We start from the raw sequence: 21,603 nt of genomic DNA on the forward strand, positions 1-21,603 counted from the left end.
CCATGTTGACAGAGGGCTAGATCTTGTCAGAGTGCCCAAGGGCTGGAGAGAGACTATTATACTACATCCTGAAGATTTATGGATTAAGTAATTTTAAATAGTTGTTGATCTGGCTTGCCATTGCCAAGGTTAATGTGCATTAAAAATGAAATATATTACTGAAAACTGAAATGTATTATTCTGACTATTATTTTTTTTATTTGATCCCAATCAGATATCTGAAGTATGAAGTCAGTATGGTGGCTATAATAAGGGCATACTCAGTCTGTAGAGGAAAGTCACTGACCCCTTCTGTTGTTTGATCATGGCTACACAGTGATTGATTTGTCATAATATACCCCCAGTGCACTCAAGTTAGATACTCCTATTCATTTGCTTCCTGCAACCCCCCTACCCCTTGCTTTGAATTCACAAACTACCACCGTATATCTGTATTAAGGGGATACATTACACCCTTGTCTACATAATAATTAGTTTATGGTTCTCTAGTGCCTTGTATCTGGATTTCAATGATGTTATACTGAGGTAAGAAACAGTGGCTGTTTGTTTCTGCAAGGCAAATTCCTTCTAGAGAGAGGTAGCGTCCTTTGAAAACTGAATGCATTGTAGTTCCAGAAGAATTGCACAACAGTTGAGCAGGAACACTAGTCTGCTGCTGAGAATGTGTGGATAGGGTATACTGAAAGGATAAAAAGAGCCCTCCTCCAAAAAAAATATCTGAGTTTTTAGCTTCAAAACATGTGACAGCCATTTTGAATGACTGAGGCAAACTAGGAACTACTGAAGTCTGGGAAATTGTTTGCTTTTCCTGTCAGAAAGAAAGTGCTTTTATTTTAGTACATCTAAAAAATGAAGCCTGGGCATAGAAAGCAAGAATTACTGGAGATTATTGTATCAGGATATTCTAGGCAAGAATGTGTATTTCCTGTAGAAGTCAAAGAAATAATGTGTAACTAGTTCCAGCTATTTTAGTGCTGAACACTTCCGATTTATGTTACACAAAAACAAAACAGAAGAAATTACAATGCACGCCATGTGTTCTGACTCCCTTGTGATCCCACACTGAGTTCCTTTTGGATAAAAATATAGCAGTCTTAATGAAAATGTGATAAGAAAAACAAAAACAAAACAAGTCTGAGGAATTTGTTTTGGAATCATTAACAGGCTCTTCCCTTCCTTATTGACTCGCAATTACAAAAGGACATTATTATACAGAGATTGTCGACAAACAGAATTGTAGAAATTTATGTCCATTGCATTCAGAAAGCTGGTTAAGAAATTCCAATAAAAAAATCCTGTGACCATTTACAAGGCATTCTGTAGTAGTGGGGGAAGGCAAGACATACTCCTTCCTCAGTAGAGCCATGACTTTGGTTATTGCTTTCTTCATCCTGTTAGTATAGTTTGTATGATCACTCATAGGGCCTGCAGTCAGTAATACACACTATAACAGAATCAGTGGCTTTTTGACTTCTAAACATCTCATTCTGGATTTTGCAAGTAATAACAATTTTTTTCAAAGCACTTATTTTATAGCAAGACTACTATCATAGCTTATTGCTTGCAGTTTATTCATCCACACCAAACCAGGTAAGCAGGGTGTTAACAAACTATTATACAGATAAATTCTGGCTTAGTGTAAAACTACAGATAAGGGACAGAGGGTGAATTTACATCACCACATTCATGCCGTATCAGTGACATATATCATAGACTGCCTTGATAAATCTAAGGAATATGGTATTTTTATTTTACATGGTCTTACATCAGCAACAGTGATACTTCATTTCTCTTGCAATTGGTAGTCAGGGCTGAGAGATATATTTTAACCATGTTATTTTATTTTAGAACTGTCTAAAACAGAGGTTTTGATATCCCATAATATTTTTATAGTGATTTTACTAAACTGGACTGGATTATAATATGCACACTTCAACTGGATCAGCACTGAAGATTACTCAAGAACGTGGTAGACACTTATGTAATTTTGTAGCTGTAAAGTATAAAGTACTGCTACTGTAAGGGTGAAAATAAACTATCTATTATCATTTCAAGAACAAGAAGACTTAGTGTAAACAAAAGAGGAGTCGGGATAGATGCATTGTTAGTATAAAGGCAGAGCAACAGTCTCCAGCTGTTTTATTAATGGGTCTGAAATGCCATCACTTAGATGATCAGTTTCATTAGCATTTATGAAAATTAGGGAACAACATTACTTATGATAACTTAGATTACTGTAGTGTGACACACTCAAGGTGTGTAAGAAAAAGGGGGTGGTGGTCAGTATATTAAAACTGGTGAATCATAGGCTCAGCATCTGATATGCAGGCCCTGTAACTTCACTTTCTCCTATGTAAGAAACTCTTTATTAAGCTCATTGATAGATGGGGTCACTTTTAACAGTAACAGAATTTGGCTTCTGTATGACCTATCAAGGGAAATGTGGTCAGGTTCTAACTTTATATATATATATATATATATATATATATATATATATATATATATATATATATATATATATATATATATATATATATGGGTCTACTTTGCTTCATTGAAAGCTTATTTCACTGAATTTTAATTCATCTTGACCAAATCGCTGAAAGCTCAAATTACTGAAAACTCATTTCACCGAATCACATTTCACTGAAGTGAAGTACTGGCACTGTGTAGACTACTGTAAGGCAAGTAAAAGGTATATGCCCTTTTCCCCACTGTAGTGCGATCCTGGAGTTAGTGTATATAGTTGGGGGGTGGGGAGGGGGGCATATGCATGTCTATGGTTTAAAATGTATTGTTTTGAAGTTTTCAGTGAAATATAATATAAAACCAAACTATGCCCCCTCACACCCCCTCTAACTATATATATTAACTCTAGGATTGCACTACAGTGGGGAAATGGGCATATACCTTTTACTTGCCTTAAAGTACTCTACACAGTACCAGTACTTCACTTCAGTGAAATGAGATTCGGTGAAATGACTTTTCAGTAGTGAATTCAAATTCAGTGAAATGAACTTTCAATAAAACAAAGTAGACACATATATATATATATATATATATATATATATATATATATATATATATATATATATATATATATATATATATATATATATATATTTGCGTGTGTGTGTGTGTGTGTGTGTCGGGTTAGCACATAAAAAAAGATTACAGTGAATGGCTTTAATCGAACGTTAAACAGAGGACGTTTAACTTACCGATCATGCCTAACAACGAAAAATTATTCATTGAATGGCCATAGTTAGCCAACAACCAGGAAGTACTGCAATGCATAAGGTAAGTAAAGGAAACCTTTTTGTTAATTTGGCTTATTCCCCACTGTAGTGTGATCTTGTAATTGGTATATATAGTTAGGGGGGTTGTGGGGTGTTGTGGGCAGAGACCCCCACCTTGGTTGGTTACATTAGTGATGTTGGCCAACTGTGGCCATTCAGTGAATTATTTTTTGTTGTTAAGCTTTTTTGATATGTTAAACTTTCACTGTTTAACGTTCAATTATTAGCCATTTGCTGTAATTTTTTTCAATTAGCAGACGTGTGTGTGTGTGTGTGTGTGTGTGTGTGTGTGTGTGTGTGTGTGTGTGTATGTGTGTGTGTAGATATTGCTGTCATTCATTTAGTAGAAAGTACATATGTGAGAAGTACAAATCAGTGACCATAAAAGAAGAAATAGACAAATGAGTGACTGCACATTTCTGAGAATCACATTTGGTCAGTTCATGCTTTATATGGTGTAGGTTTTGTGTTGATTGCAGTAAAAGGAATGGCTGACTGAAAAGGTTTCAGTTTTGAAAATGTGCAAAAATGCATTGTAGCATGTGCTAGTGTTTGCAGGTAGAGTTAGTGTTATGTAATGGGCTAGATTTAGTGTTATGTCTAATTGGTGTTGTGGATGCTCTGTATCCTTTTGTCTTGATCAGTGGTGTTGTTAGGGAAAGGGTTTTTATTAATATATTGTGTAGGGGTTAGGGTTAGGGGCAAGGGTAGGGTTAGTGCACATGAGTAAGATGGTACAGATTACATTGCTAAAAACCTGCCTCATCATCCTTTAACACAACCATTGGGACTTGCCCTGTATGATTCTTTTGGTCAAAGAATATCACTGTGATAGGGTGGTCTCTGAAGCAAAAATGGTTAAATGAGGGTTTGGACACTCATGGTAGGGCTTACATCCCACAGTAATCTTTTCTGAATCCCAGGGATTATGTAATTCAGTTACTTGTGAGGGAAGAGTGTTCCATGCTGCTGGGGGAAGTTTGTAAGATATCTTTCACAGGTAGCTATAGGAAATGGACAGTAAAGTTTGAGATTATTATTATCAAGGGAATAAGTTGAGGAACAAACGGATAATGTGTTGGCAAGGGGAAGTAACTAATATTCATGCATTAAGTTGAATGTGAAGGTGTTAGGGGGCTATACAGCTTTGCAGTAACTGTTAATCACTTAACTCTTTTGGTAGTATAGTAAAGGTGTTTAGTTGGTTTAGAGAGATAAATGAATATAAGAAACTTGTTAGTAGTCATCAGCAAGGTTATATTTTCACCAGAGAGGGGAGTAATTAGGGACAGAGGATATTAGACTCTGGGGATTAGAACATTAATGCAGTGAGCAGGAATTAACTCTTGTACACTACTTTGAGTTGCTATAAGGCTGCCCTAGTAATGTTTTCGATGTGGTTATGGAAGGAGAGTTAAATATTTATGGTGTCTGAAATACAGAATTGTAGTGCATAATGGGTCATTAATGAGTGGAGGAGAGTTTCCAGGTAATCTTTTGCTGATACCAAAAATCATTGTGTTGAAGTTGGCAGCATTTGTTATCCATTTGCTTGACTGTATCTAGTCCCAGATCTTGAGAAAATAATTTTTCAGGATATTGATTAAGTTGTGTAGACTCTTATGGGTATAGGTTATTACAGTGTTATCTTCTTACTTGTGCACACTTAAATTGGACAAATCCCAGGGTAATCTGATAATGTGTAAGGAAAATCGTATGAGTCCAAGAACAGAGCAAGTAAGTGTGCCAGTCACTGATGTGGAACGAGAGAGAACTTTTGAACAAAAAGTGATATTTAATCAGAGTTGTGAGATAGGAATTTAATAAAGCAAAAAATAAGTTCTGGCAAATTTCTTATTTTACCAATGAGGGCATTTGAAAGTTAATGTCTAGGAAAAGGTTTTCTCAATATCTGTGAATTATGAGAAGTACTTGTCCAGCAACCATATACGTTTTGGTAAGACAGAGAGTGTAGATTTACATGGGTGAAGCAATTATTATGCCAGGGATATAGTTAGTTTCAGAAACTCATGTGGAATATGTTATATATAGAATACCTAACTAGAACTGGGCAGGGAACTGAGTGGATACCTATATAACTCTACTAAGGGCAGGAGACTGAATTCCCTTCCTGTGAGCGAGCAGCATAAACCTAAATATGCGTGTCTGTTAGATTTGTTGGTATTTTGTATGGCTAACAAAAGGGGGAAGACAGATAGACAAGGAGAGAGAGAGACAGAGGGAGGATGCACTGAAAATTTCAGGCACATTTTTGGACATTCTATATCTTTAAGTGTGGCCAGAAGAGTTATAAGCCTGTGTGCTTTAAATGTTTGACAATTTCAATACTCAGGCAATGAATTTGGGCATTAAAGGATAGTGCAGAATTCATGGAAATCCTTAGCCACCTAACTCTGTTGGCTGAATCCATTGTGATGGTAGGCGGACAGATCTCCCAGTCTGATGGAATATGCTAAAAACTGACTGCAATCTCATCAGAGTGGCTTTATTAGTACTGAAGTTATTTGCCAGTTTTAGGCTGAAAAACTTTGTTGATATGACTCAGATATGACTTACATTTGTACTAACAGAAGGGTTTTAAACATTCCTTATTAGTGTCATGTCACCTGTCTAGAGTACAAGTAATAAGGCAACTGCATTTCAAAATAGAGCATTGATAAAGCAATTTATTTCTTGACATTTGATAAATATCAAGTGTGACAGTAATCCTCCCTAATGTTGAACTTTGAGAAATCTAAGATAGGAAGGAAGAACAAGGAGAAAGCAAGATGTAAACTCCCACTGTCACATGCACCAGCAAGGAAGTCTGTGTACAGATAAAATGATGATCTGATCAACATTCACAGATCCAGGCTCTTTAAACTGTAAGGGACAGTCAGTAATGTCAAAAGCATTCTGGCATTCAAAAACGAGGATCTCAGTAAATTTCATTCCTGTATTTTACAGTAGATAATATCAGTTACAAACTTAGCAGAAGCAACAATTGCTCTGGAGCTATGATACTGCTGGCATGAATGAAATTGCATTAACTTACTTGTGGAGATATCACTGTGTCTAACATTATGTGTGGTGGTCAAACCAATTAAATAAGATTTTAGAGATGTTGCATAGAAGAGCAGTTTTCTGCATTTCTGAATTTATCCATAATAACTTATCAACAACTTGGATAACTGTTGTCAGTGTATAGCTTTTAATCCACAAAATGAAGCAGCTTTTCAGGCAGAACAATAAAGCCCTGAGCAGGGCAAGATTAGAAAATTGTGAAAAAAACCACGGACGGCTCAACACACTTCAGTTCACTTTATTCCACAGAAACATAGCACATTAATGCTCCACCATACATTTTTGTTTTAAAAATCACTTCCTCAGATGTGGGCTGTTCAAACTACTAGTGCTTTTATACCATTCACTTAATTACATTGATTAGGTTAATGAATTAATTAAAAGGTTAATTTAGTTTAAAAACATAAACTTTTCTTGTTGCATCTCTCTGTGTTGCCACAATTAAAACACATTTAATGTTACAATGTTTGATGAATAAATATGTATGAATAAAAATATGTTTTAAATAAAAAATCCTTAAAACACTTGACTACAAAGAATAAATTATAAAGTTAAAATACTATTAGAAACACATTTAGTAGGACTCAATGGTTAAAATTACCAACTTGAATATTTGCTTTAAATGAACTTGATTCTCCATCTAGTGGATAAATCGTGAAATTACAGGTATTATAAAAACTGCATTTAAGCCAAAGGCAAATTGTTCATAGGTTCATAGGTTCATAGGTTCATACTAGGCTATCTGCCCTAGGGCATTTATAAGCCTAGCCAGAATGTGTTTGGCTTTCGCCACCCATTTTAAATTTATTTTGCTATGCCCTTTTTCGAGGTTAGTATACTGTGCCTCTATCTAACAGTGACACAGAAGTGATACCCGGGGTAAACCTACGATCTCCCATCCACTCATCAAGATTCCGCTTGAAGAGAGTCAATGAGGGACTCTGCCTAACCTGGACTGGGATTTTATTCCAGAGTGAAGGGAGCCTCTGGGTTATGAATCTGTCCCTCCAGCATGTCCTATTTATTTCAGTGCTGAGGTTCAAGTCTCTCGAGCGTGTAGCTCGATGGGATTTGGATTTTCTGAGGTGCAGCATGTCCATTAATTCCGGGTTGGACATGGCTTTATACATCAGGCACAGATCGCCTCTGAACAGGCAGTATGCCACTGAGTAGAGCTGGAGTTTCTTTAACCGGGCAGCATATGGCATCTGTTTGAGCCCTTTGATCCTCTTGGTGAGGTACTTTTGGGGTCTTTCCAGTTGCTGCAGGTGTCTGGTAAGGTACATCCCAAAAGGGGCATTGTACTCAATTATGGGCCTGATGAGGGATGAGTAAAGAGGCACGATGACCTCCCCTGATCTAGATGTGAATCCCTTCATGATTAGGTGGGCTATATAAAATGTTTTTCTAACCACTTTGGCCACGTGGTTGTCAAATGAGAGATTGCTATCAACTTGGGTCCCCAGGTCCCTAATTACTTCTTCTGTACTTAATGGATTTCCACCTATGTGGTAATTTGTGGGCACTTTGTTTTTGCCAAAGGGGATGACTATACACTCTTTGGCATTTAGCTTGAGGCCATGGCACTGGCAGCAGTTGTCTGTTTCTATGAGGCCCTTTTGGAGGATGCTTGTGTCGGCTGGAGAGTCGATTATGGCACCCAGATTGCAGTCATCTGCGAACTTGGTCAGCCACAGTCCTTCCGTGTTGGCCTGTACCTCCGAGAAATATATACCGAACAAGAGAGGTCCCAGGACTGAGCCTTGTGGGACACCACTTGTAACTGGTTTGGAGTCTGACATGGCTCCAGCAATTCTAACCATGTGGGTTCTGTCCTTGAGCCAGTTTGCAATCCATCTAGTGACATAGGGGTTTATATTTAAGCTGGTGAGCTTATCTATAATGCCCGAGTGGGGTATTGTATCAAGGCTTTTGCGAGGTCCAGGTAGGCTGTGTGGACCACCTTCCCTCGCCAATGGCCTTGGTGACTGTTACAAAGAAATCAACCAGGTTTAAGAGGCAGGATCTGCCCTTAACAAAGCCGAACTGGGTAGGATCCAGTGTTTGTAGGTCCCCAATATCTTTATTTATGAGGTCCATGATGATCCTTTCCATAGCTTTGCAGACCAAGCTAGTCAGGCTTATGGGGCGATAGTTTCCAGGATCCGCTGAGGCACCACCTTTATGGAGAGGGACCACTGTTGCTGTATGCCACTCTTTGGGCACATATCCTGTAGTAAGGCTGAGATTGAACAGTAGTTTTATGTTTGGGTTTAGCTCTTCTTGAGTTCATGTAGGACGAGCCGGGACACCATCTGGTCCCATTGATGCTGTGTTTTTGCTTTGGAGAGGCGGCTCTTACCTGAGCATCTGAGATGTCAGGGGCAGCACTCTGCTGGGATAGATATTTGCCCTTTGGTGGGGAGGGGAGTTTGCGCTGAACCTGTCAGCTAGGATGTTGGCAATGTCTGTGGGTTCGGTGTATTTTTGTCATTTTGGACTAATTCTGAGCATATCTGGGAATTACCACCCAGGTTCCTAACATAACTAAAGAAAGCCTTGTGATTATCCTTAGTGTCCTGTGCAATTTTTCTCTCAAGCTGGCCTTAGACAATTTTATGTGTGCCCGTAGTTTTTGCTAATACTGATCAGTGATGCCTTCCCTTTTTGGGATTTTGCTTTATCATTTAGTAGCTTCCTCCTTCTATTGTATAGTTTGTTTATGGCTGGGGTCCACCAGACAGGACGCCTGCCTTTGGAGGATTGGGTCTTGGTTTTATTTGGGATTGATGATCCATGCATTCCTGAAGGTGTTCATAGAATGCGCTTATAAAGGATTCTGCGGTCTGGGCTGTATTTTCCACAGGCCCGGGCTTTGAAGGATTCCACCTCAGTTTTGAGGAGTGTAAAATTTGCTTTAGAGAAGTTTTTCACTGTGGTTTTCTGGGCAGGGGTGGGGTCGGGATGTGAATATCCAGTGAGATTAGTTTATGGTCTGATCTTACCAGTGAGGGATACACTTCTGGTCTGGAGCATAGAGTCCCCATGTTGGTGATGATCAGGTCCAGTATGTTTTCCCTCTTGTGGGAGTGGTAACAAGTTGTTCCATAGCATTTGAGTTTATAAATTCTAGGAACCTTTGGGCTAGGGTGTTGGAGCTAGAGTAATGCTCCCAGTCTATGTTTGGGTAGTTGAAGTCGCCCAATATAATGGTGTTTGGAGAGACCTTCATATTTTCCAGTGTTCTCAGGAAGGCCGAGTGGGGTTCCTGGGTTTGGGAGGGTGGTCTGTAGCAGGCTATAAACTGGAAGGCAGTTTTACCCACTGTTAGTTGCACATGGATAGTCTCTGATGCTTCGTGCTTTGCCACCAACCTGGAGGTGTGGGTATCTTTGATGAATATCGATACTCCTCCTTTTGTGGTTCGTCCAAGTTTTGGGGAAAAGCATGGTATGAGGTATAACCTGGTAGTGCTGGGGTGCTCTCGGAGCCCTGAACTAGGTTTCTGTTACTGCACAGATATCGATGTTCTCCATGCTAAGGAGAGTTTCCGAAAAGGCATCTTGAGGTTTAGACTTCTGGCGTTGAGTAGCATTACTCTTAGTTTCTTATCCCTTGTGATACCTATGGAGGTGGGTTTGTCTTTGAGCCTTGCCTAAAAAAGGCACTATGGGGTAGCAAGAGCCTTGCCAATATCCGAAGCCCAGGGGTGACAGGTGCAAGCCGTCCCTAGCGAAGCATCGTGGCTTGTCGAGCATATCATCCCAAGCTGACAGGCATTGATCCCCTTTGAATGACACCAGTACTTAAGCCAATTGTTGAAATTGATCATCTTGTCTTCATATTGTGGCATCATTCTTGGTGAGGGTAAGATGCTACTCAAGGTCAGGGTCATACCGGCCTGGGCTACATGCTCAGAGAGCTCCTTTATGTCTCTTTTCATGTAGTCCAGGGAGGTACGCCTCAGGTCATTCACACCAGCATGGACAATGACTGAGTCATATTTGTACTTACCTTGGAGTGACCTGAGTGCTTGTGTTATGTGGCGGATCCTAGCACCGACAGGCTGCTCACCGTGACCCTCTCCTTGTTCAGCCTGGTGAGCGGACGCCAGTGTGCCTGACGGTAGGGTCACCTATTACAAGTGAATCAGGGGTGTTGTATAGACTTAAGGGCTGTGACTGTTTGGCACACTGGCTTTGTGAGATATGTGTTGCACGTGTTTTGTTTTGGGGTAGCGGCTGCTTGGGTGTCTGCTTTGAGGTCTCTGCTGCTTCGCAGATCTTTATTTAGAGCCTCCAGTATGTTTTTGTGTGATTATGTGTTTGGTTTGCTGTCGTGGTAGGTCTATGTGAGACTGGAATTGTAGTGAGTATGGTTTCCTTCTCCTCCTGACTGGTTATGCCAGTACTGAGTTGAGAGAGCTTAGCCTCCAGTTTGGCTATATGGTTGCATCTCTCACATGTGTTGGAATTTGTTGGGAGGAGGAGAGGGTTGTCTGTGTACATGAGGCAGTTGTAACATTGCCTCAAGATTCCCAGATTCACCAGCTGGACCGAGAGGAGATTGACAACTGACCTTTGGACATGCTAGAATAATATTGGGAATTCCTTAATAATTGAAAACCAGGGCCAGTGGGGAGTGAGGGTGTAGTGCTTTTAATTTTTAGTGCTGACTTATATAATTGCTTTAGTGAGCAAGTGCCAGGTAACTTAAGTGCAATGTGTTACAGGTAACTTAAATGCAAAAACGACAAACAGTAACTTTCTTTCAAGTGAAACAAGGAAATAAGTACAGTAAGCAATGCAGATATCACTAGTGAGCCACAGAAGCACTGAGAAGCCGCTTATTAGGTGGAATTAGCTGCCCAGGAAATAACAAGCAAACAAACAACAAGCATATAAACAAAGCTATATTCAGCAGGCCTGGATCTAGTCTATGCTACAGCAAACAAGGTGTACCAATTTCAGTAAGATACAGTTCAAATATTCAGGCACTATAAACCTTTAACCAGAAATTCCCAGCTCAGAAGGGCAGAGTCCAGCCTCTTCTCCCACAAGAGTGCAGACCACAAACCTTCTTAATGTAAAATAACTGGCCTGAAGCCCAAGTGCCTAAACCAGAACTAATACACTTTAAGAATAACAGACACTGGGCTCTCAATCAGCAGTTCCCAACTTAGAAGGATGAAAGCTACCTGTCCTGCCACCACAGTGCATGCCACAAACCTTCCTAATGTAAAACAACTGGTCTGAAGCCCAAGTGCTTAATCCAAAAGACTTAGAATGACAGCTAAACTTTAATCAAGTTACTACCAAGCAGTAATAAATACAATTGAATACTTTAGAGAATGCCTGGATTAGTGCTCAAGTTACACAAACAAAGCTAGATCCAGCAGGCCCGAATCCAGTCTATGCCACAGCAAACAAGGCGCACTAACTTCAGTAAGAAGCAGTTCAGATATGCATGCACTATAAGCCTTCAATCAGAAATTCCCAGCTCAGAAGGGCAGAGTCCAGCCTCTCCTCCCACAAGAGTGCAGACCACGAACCCTCTTAATGTAAAATAACTGGCCTGAAAGCCTAAGTGCTTAAACCAGAATTAATACACTTTTAGAATAACAGACACTGAGCCCTCAATCAGCAGTTCCCAACCTAGAAGGATGTAAGCTACCTGTTCTGCCACTACAGTGCAGACCACAAACCCTCTCAGTGCAAAACAACTGGTCCGAAGCCCAAGTGTTTAAACCAGAAGGCTTAGAATGAGTTACACCAAGCAGTAATAAATACAATTGAGTACTTTTAAGATGATGCAAAAGTAAAAAAAGTAGGTAGAAACACAAGTACAGTAAAAGCAGATTAAATTTTTTTTTTTTTTTCTGAACAAGTGCTGAGATCAAAGAAACAGATTTGAGTGCTGAAACTAGAAAACTGGCTAGTTATAGGAAAAAAACTAAGCTAGAAGGCTTCCTCCAACACAGAAGGGCTTGTGGGCTCAAAAGCCTACAAATAGTCTATACCACTTAACAGGAAAGGCAGGAAACAAGCTTAAATTTTTTTTTTTCTGTTTCCCAGATGCTCTCTTTGTACACAGTAGGAGTGCCTGAAATCAGAATATGATCTCACTGCACTCAGTTGAGTGAGCAAATGAGATGGGCCCAGAAGGAGTATCCAAACACAAATTTACAAGAGGGCGGCAGCTGCAAGGCCACTAAGATTAACACCAAAACAAAAACAGGGAGGGTGGGTGGGACAAACTGAAGAGCAGAGTGAAAACTTCCAGTTCAGCTAAATATTCCTTCCACACAGTTAAAATCAATTTAAATACTGTATTTTTGAAAAAAAGCAGATAAAGGTACTTAAATTCTCTTATACGTCCAGTTGAATATAGCAAGTTGTTAGCCGGCCAAAGCTGAGTTTTTAAGCAGAAAATATTTCACACTGTACCACTTAAATAGGCAAGGACAGGAAATCAAAGAATGTGACTACCCCCACACCTGTAATTACTAGCAAATAACAAAATTCAGCAAACACTGACTAACTACCAGTTCAGCTAATATTTCTTCCACACTGAAGAGCAGAGTGAAAACTTCCAGTTCAGCTAAATATTCCTTCCACACAGTTAAAATCAATTTAAATACTGTATTTTAAAAAAAGCAGATAAAGGTACTTAAATTCTCTTATACGTCCAGTTGAATATAGCAAGTTGTTAGCCGGCCAAAGCTGAGGTTTTTAAGCAGAAAATATTTCACACTGTACCACTTAAATAGGCAAGGACAGGAAATCAAAGAATGTGACTACCCCCACACCTGTAATTACTAGCAATAACAAAATTCAGCAAACACTGACTAACTACCAGTTCAGCTAATATTTCTTCCACACTGAAGAGCAGAGTGAAAACTTCCAGTTCAGCTAAATATTCCTTCCACACAGTTAAAATCAATTTAAATACTGTATTTTTTGAAAAAAGCAGATAAAGGTACTTAAATTCTCTTATACGTCCAGTTGAATATAGCAAGTTGTTAGGCCGGCAAAGCTGAGGTTTTTAAGCAGAAAATATTTCACACTGTACCACTTAAATAGGCAAGGACAGGAAATCAAAGAATGTGACTACCCCCACACCTGTAATTACTAGCAAATAACAAAATTCAGCAAACACTGACTAACTACCAGTTCAGCTAATATTTCTTCCACACTGAAGAGCAGAGTGAAAACTTCCAGTTCAGCTAAATATTCCTTCCACACAGTTAAAATCAATTTAAATACTGTATTTTTTGAAAAAAGCAGATAAAGGTACTTAAATTCTCTTATACGTCCAGTTGAATATAGCAAGTTGTTAGCCGGCCAAAGCTGAGTTTTTAAGCAGAAAATATTTCACACTGTACCACTTAAATAGGCAAGGACAGGAAATCAAAGAATGTGACTACCCCACACCTGTAATTACTAGCAAATAACAAAATTCAGCAAACACTGACTAACTATCAGTTCAGCTAATATTTCTTCCACACTGAAGAGCAGAGTGAAAACTTCCAGTTCAGCTAAATATTCCTTCCACACAGTTAAAATCAATTTAAATACTGTATTTTTGAAAAAAAGCAGATAAAGGTACTTAAATTCTCTTATACGTCCAGTTGAATATAGCAAGTTGTTAGCCGCCAAAGCTGAGTTTTTAAGCAGAAAATATTTCACACTGTACCACTTAAATAGGCAAGGACAGGAAATCAAAGAATGTGACTACCCCCACACCTGTAATTACTAGCAAATAACAAAATTCAGCAAACAATGACTAACTACCAGTTCAGCTAATATTTCTTCCACACTGAAGAGCAGAGTGAAAACTTCCAGTTCAGCTAAATATTCCTTCCACACAGTTAAAATCAATTTAAATACTGTATTTTTTGGAAAAAAAAGCAGATAAAGGTACTTAAATTCTCTTATACGTCCAGTTGAATATAGCAAGTTGTTAGCCGGCCAAAACTGAGGTTTTTAAGCATCACTCAGTTAAAAGAATGTTAAAAACAGGAAAATATAAGGGGAAAATAAATTCTATACCTTTGATAAATGAGTGTAATACTTGTGTTCATAACATATTACAAAACCAACTTTTTTAATAAAAATACAAATACAAAAAAGCTTAAAGACCAAATGTAACTATTGGAAAACATGGATAAAAACATGATAAATTTCACATAAAATGCAAATGCATATCACAGTTTTGCTGCTCTCAATTTTAATAATGGGGCTATGGAGATATGTTCATTGAGACCCGGTGGCTTATTGGCCTCCAAACTTATCTACCACCATAATTCTCTGTACTCCAAACATTCCTCCCATAAACCTCCTCTATCACTCTTTTCCACCCTTTCTATCACAAAAAATGTATAGTGTGCATTTACACAGCTTTGTTTGTGTTTGTACAATGCATTAGTCTGTTTGTTTGTTTCTAGGTCATACATATGTTCGTATACCCTTCTCCTGAGCTTACTTTCTGTCTTCCCTATATAGAATGCTTCACAGGTTTGACATTTTGCTAAATATACAAGCCCAAAGGAGTCACAATTATTAAAATCCTTGCCTTCCAAGGTGATTCCCCTGCTTTCCAAATACACACTTTCTGCATTGCTAATGTATGCACACTGTTGACAATGTCCACATTTAAACGTTCCCTTCCTTTTTCTCCTTCTCTGAACTTATTGGTTTGTACCATTTTCCAATAAAAGTTTTAAGTTACTTGAATTCTTATAAACTACTCTTAGCTTTTTATTCTTTAGTTTCTCTAAGTCAGTAAATGCTAAAAATTTATTACATTCCTTATCTATAGTTTGTCTTACCATTTTTGCACAAGCATTATACTCCAAGATAAGTGCACTGCCAAAATTGTCATTTGCCTTTTTTACTGGGCCTACCGTATCAAATACTGGTAATCCTAATATTGGCTTAAAGTCATTTGGTATCCTTTCTGTCACTGCTGTCTCAATTTTATCTGTCATATCATCTGGGTATTTCCTCGTCCTAAACATTTTCCTTAGTAACCTTTTTTCCATTTCAAAGTCTTCGTCTCTGGACGTCATCCTGCAGGCCCTAATATATTGTCCTTTAACTATATTTTTCTTGGAGTACAAAGGGGGAGCACTTTCAAAGTGCAAATAAGAGTTAGAATAGGTACTCTTTCTATATACCCTGGAATTAAAACGTGAGTTTTCCTTGTATATTTCTATATCGAAGTACACCAACTTCTCATAATTTACTCTGTGAGTAAACTCAAGAAAATTAGTACTGCTGTTAATATATTCAATAATTTTTTCTATCTCTTCTTTTGGCCCTTCCCATAGGATACATATGTCACCCAGGAATCTTCTATAAAGTGACCAGTTGTTACTGTATATTGATTCGGTTACCATCTACTCTTCCCATTTGGCTAAGATCAAATTGGCATAGGTGGGTGCACAAGCGGCACCCATCGTTACTCCTTTCTTCTGGTGAAAAAAATCACCTTTTAAGTAAATGAAGTTGAACTTTAGAACCAAATCTATAATCTCCATCACCGCAGTACACTCATCGTGGGTTAAAGTCTCATCCTCAAAAATTAGTTCTTCCAGGAATCTTAGTCCATCACTGCAGGGAATGCTTGAGAACAAATCTACAACATCAATTGTTAGGAAACATAAATTCTCATTGTATAGATCATGATTCAATGTCCTTAGAAGATCCTAAGAATCTCTCAAAATGTTGGTTCTCTTAAGTCACGGTTTTTTAAGCTTAACATCCACGAATTTGGCTAGGGGTAAAGTGTTGGAACCCTCAACCGAAACTATTGGCCTCAAAGGGGGATCCATTCCATTTTTATGTATTTTGGGGATCCCAAAAACAGTAGGAATTTTAGGTTTTTCCACTTTTAAATATTCATATGTCTTCCTATCTAACAATCCATCTAAAAATAAACTTTCTAAGGCCATATCTATCCTTCTGTAACTAATATTTATATCATTTTTTTGAAACTGTGGCATATTTGCTAGGGTCTCCTAAGAGTTCATTCATTTTCCCCTCATAGTCAAAGCTGTTCATCAATACTATTCCCCCACCTTTGTCTGGTTTCATAATTCTTAAGCCTGAATCCCCTCTTAATTCATCAAGGATGCTGCTTTCAGCCTGGGTAGTTCCTTGTACAGTGTAATTTCCCATACTTCTTTCTTATTTCATTCTCGAGTATATTCTCTAGATTTTTTTATCTGGGGGTGCAGTGTGGAATTGTATGCACTTCTTTTTCCAAATCTCCTGGTTCATAATTTTTATTCTGATCGAATATAACCTGGAAGTTAATTTTCTAGTAAAGGTTTTAACATCCATAATTGTTTTGGTTAAATCTCCCCTTCTACTAGGAATGAATTTGGTTCCCTTTGATAAGAGACTAAAATGTTCTTTGGTTAAGGAAATATGACTGAAATTGTATATACTAAAATCTTCTAAAGTATATCTATAGGGGCTCATTTCGTCTTGCAGAATGGAATTGTTTTCCAAGTCGGGGAGGTTGGTACTGAGTTGTCCTAGTACTTCCCCCTCCCCCTTCTTGCCCCCCCCTGAAAATATGTGTACCAATATTGTTGTTCACAACCCTCCCTATTCCTTAGTCTCTCAGACCTATGCAAGGGGGGGTATTCAGAGACATAATCTAAATCCATAACCCGCTCACTAACTACTGCATTATCCTGGTTATCATCATTTGTTGTTCCTTCCATATTGTTGTTACCCCATGTCCTTCCCTTCTTCTTTGGGTTCGGGTAACTTACCTTATTTTTATACTCATTAAAGTTCCTTTCAACCTTTTTTATTTTTCTCTTAACTAAGTTATCACAATCATTACTTGTGTCAATAAAAATATTGTCATATTTCATTCTTTCTTCAGGAATTGTAAAAATCAAGTCATTTTTAATGCATTCATTTAAAATATCAATCTCTTTAAACAGTTCAGCTTTAATCCTAACATTTTCTTCAATCATACATCTTAATATATCTAGCCCACATCTGTTAAAAACTTTAAATGTCTTTGTTTTACACACTTCCCTCAATCACATTGTTAGGGTATTTAAATACCTTTAGCCCCTTCGGGACTATTCCTTCACTTATAAATTCATTTAAATAACTATTTTCAATATCCAAACTTTTGTATTTGTATAACAATTTTTGCAGTCTATAAAGTTTGGTTTTGTAAGAGTCAGTAACTGGTGCAAGTTTAACTACTTTTTCATAAAGATTCATTGAAAAACTGACCTGTAACCATTCCGTTTAGGTGTATTTCCCTGAATAGCCCCTGAACCTTGTCCTGGCATTATACCAGTTGAATTGTTGTTATTGGACTCACTAGCCTGGTTAGAGTTCCTTAAAAGCCTCGGTGTGCTTGAAAAACTTGCATCTGGGCTTTTATTTCAATTTATATTGCTCATACCCTGTCGGTTCTGCATCACATTGACACTGACATTGTTTTTTTTCTGCCGCCCTCTCGCTTCATTGCAAGCAGCAGCTTCCTGGTTCAGCTGCCCTTGCATCTGTGATGCTACTGTCATCATCAATTGACTGAGGGGCATCAACAGATCTATCAGTTGTGTAAGTTGACCAATCATCTTCCTGGTCTGCCCTATTGTATAGCTTTTAATAACCACAGATGAGGCTCATCCAAGCCTGGAGATGCATGCTCTGGCATTTTTGGTTTTCCCAAAGGTTTAGAAAAAAAATTGCCATAAACATCTTTGTACAATAAATGGAGGGTATTTGCACTGTCTGGTAGTATGGTAATGGTGCACAGTGGGCTCCTCTGGTTAAGGGAATTAGGGTGATTAGTAAAGACAGGTAATAATGGAATTATTAGAAATGATAGTGCCACCCACCCTGAGCTGCATGGGGTCATTTACTTTGCTATGATAAACAAGTTAATTCATATGTTGCCAAACTTCTGTTGGCCTGCTGAAGAAGAAAGACTACTTAGGTTGGAAGTAAAAACATTTCAAGTACCATTACCTCCTTCTTGCACTGATTCTACATGCAGTAATAACATAACCTAAAAGAGTCAAACTTCCTATCTACCATTGTGATCTTCTCTTTTGTGGTTATCCATTTAAAGGCTCTGAATTTTTGAACTGAAGAAAAATAGCCAATAGGTTTATTCAAAGCAGACCATTGTTCATAGTCAGTTAGGCAAAAGATAGCTCAACTGTACAGATTTCAGCCATTTTGACATATGTAGCAATTGGTGGAAAAGACACAATGAAGCATTGGTTTGATATCCCTGCCCATCACACAGAAGAGAACAAAACATAACAGCAGTGGCTGCATGTATTGAGTCAATTGCTTACATAGCAATATTTTGCATACTTTTGATATATTGGATCATGGTGGAAGTATTATAACAGATGGTACTTTCACGCATTACAGTTATTATCACCTTATAAACACCAGCAGCAGGTGGTGGAGGTGGGGAGTTAAATATATACACATAGCAGGAGGCTTTCATCCTGCCATAATTTCTTTTTGGCTTCTGCTTTAAAAATGTGATGGTATTATTTATAACCTGAGAGAATTCCTGAGCTACCTCTATAAAGTGGCATCTGTGTCAAATGAACTTATGTAGTTAGCTAATTAAAAAAGCAAGCACGCAAATAAATAAATACATGCTAGTTATATGGTTTGAAGAAGCATTCCTATGTCTTAAACTTTTTTCCAGCAAATTTATCAAAATAATTTCCTGTTGGTCAGCTGGATCTCGTGAGTTTACTATCAAGTAGAACCCTTACTGGCTATAATTTGATGAGGTAGGGTGGAATATAAGCTCGGACAGTTGGCTCCTGAAATCTGACAAATTAATTTGCTGGCATTTGCCAGAGTGAAGAAGGAATAAACTGCATTTTTCACTAGGGATACATAAGATGGAGTAAGGATGTAAATGCTAGATGTCCTATTTTTCTGTGTAATCCAGTACATAAAAGAAAGCTAACAAGTCAGATACAACATCAGCAATATGAGGAGTTAAACTGTTTCGCTATTGGCACAATATAAATCCACTAACTCTGTTTTTTCTGTCACTGTGGTGACAGTCAGATTGGTAGACGATGCAGTTAAAAAAGTAGTGCAGTTTGTTTCATTCAGTCAGTTTTTACAAAAATCCATTCATTGTAGTGCCTGCACTAATGTAAATACATAGCGGTTTCCCCCTCTATTTCTGTTATTTTAGTAACTTTTTTAATTTTTGAGCATACAACAGAATAACATTCTTCCAGTTAGAGCTACCATAACTACCAAGTTTATACAAACTGAGCTACACATTAATTTCATTTGAGTATCTCAAATGGTAGAAACTGATTGCTCACAATAAAACCCAACTAAAACTAATCATCTCACCATAAACATAGTGAAAACTCAATGTACACTCTCCATTATCCCCCAGAAATTAAAGGCAACCAACTCTCTCTCTCTTACAGACCCTATACATTTAACAATAAACAATATGGGTAGCCCATCTGCATAAATAACCAGCTCTATGGCAGAATCCTTCCCTCTAATTAGGTCATACTAGAAAACAATGTGGATGAAGTCATAACCTACTTAAAAGTCTGCTGTGTCATCCATTATTTACAGACTTCTGGCTCATTAAGATCTCTAGCTATCTCCAGATTCAAATATGCTCCTCCAATCATCAGTTCAAATGTCAACCAAAACGTAGCACCACTTTATACTGACATTACCAACATTTGCTGGTATTTGTCCCTGTCACCTGGGCTTTAACAGCACTGTCTATCCCTGGCAAAGGCAATATGACTATCAGTTCAAGCATACTCAATTCTGCTATTATCCTCACTCACACAAACTCTTAAATCCAAGACTTTTGCCCCATTTACCCTTTTAATTATTCAACTGGTCTACTCCTTATACACTGAGATCTAATGCCCCGGGGTGCTCTTATGTTCGTTAGACCAAGCTTTCTTTCTTCCAGAAGTGGTCCCTGCTAACCTGAATCTCTTTCCTATTTATTTGTTTAATTATTTGAGTGATACTAAGCATTTACAATAAAATACTGAAACTAAATAAAATAAATAAAACTTAGCAGTTTAAAATAGCCTGTGGGCTAAAAGGGTAGTGAAATTACGAACTAGGAGTAAATTAATACATGAAGTTATGGTAAATGAATAAGCGATGTGCATTTTTCAAAAATCAAAAATTTATAAACCAGAACTTAGTATATATTCCTCTACCCACAAATCATAATAGATTCTAAACAGATGAAATTTCCGGGATCTTTAGTAGGTGAATTCCATCTTGCCTTCTCTTTCAGAGGAAAGAGGCAAGATATTGGAAAGAAGAACACCCAGAAGCTTTCAAATGCACATCTGTAATGGGTAACAAATTCACCCCAAATGACCAAAGTTACCTGACCGGGACATAGAGTCTCAACAACTCCTTTCACAGGGTCACAGGAATTACAAGGCAACCAAGCTGCAAGGCCATTTCTGTCTTGCCAATGCCCACCCTTAGGCCTTGGCCCTCTTTTCACGTAGGGCTAGGCCAGTCATACCTTGGTGAAGCTGTGAATACCCATCCAGTTGCCAAGCTCTTTTTAAAGGCAAACTGTGCATCACATTGCTTTATATGGAGAAGGAATTTGTTCTAGTGAAGGGCTAGGTGCTGCATGATAAATCTATCCCTCTTCCTAATCCTATTTATTTGTTGGCATAGATTTAGGTCTCTAGTGCAGTACTAGCTAGACTTTTTGATTTACTGATATAAGATCTCTTGGACTACTGGATCCCCTATAGCAAGGCTTAAGTTATCCCTAAAGTGGCTATATGAAACTGAGTATGGGGAGAAAGCCTTCAGTCTTTCCTGGTAGTTATAACCTTTTAAGCTCCTCTGGGGGCTCTCCAGTTGCTTAATATGATATGCTTAGCAATGTACATCCCAAAGGATGAGTTGTACTCATTGATGGGTCTAATCAGTGCAGAACACAAGGCGGTGAGGACTTATTTTGATCTGGAAGATATACCGTTATCTATTAGTTGTGCAAAGTAAAAGGATTTACTGAAAACTGTTGCAACATAATGATCAATAACAAGGGAGCTGTTAACACATATACTAAGGTCTCTCATAACATTTTAATTTTGAAATAGTATGTTATGTATACTATAAGAAGGAGCTAGGGGATGCTTATGTAGTGCTATAATGTTGCACTTTTTGGC

Source organism: Protopterus annectens, chromosome 2.part1, assembly GCF_019279795.1.
Source record: "Protopterus annectens isolate FY-2018-M chromosome 2.part1, PAN1.0, whole genome shotgun sequence".
NCBI classification, from domain to species: domain Eukaryota; kingdom Metazoa; phylum Chordata; order Ceratodontiformes; family Protopteridae; genus Protopterus; species Protopterus annectens.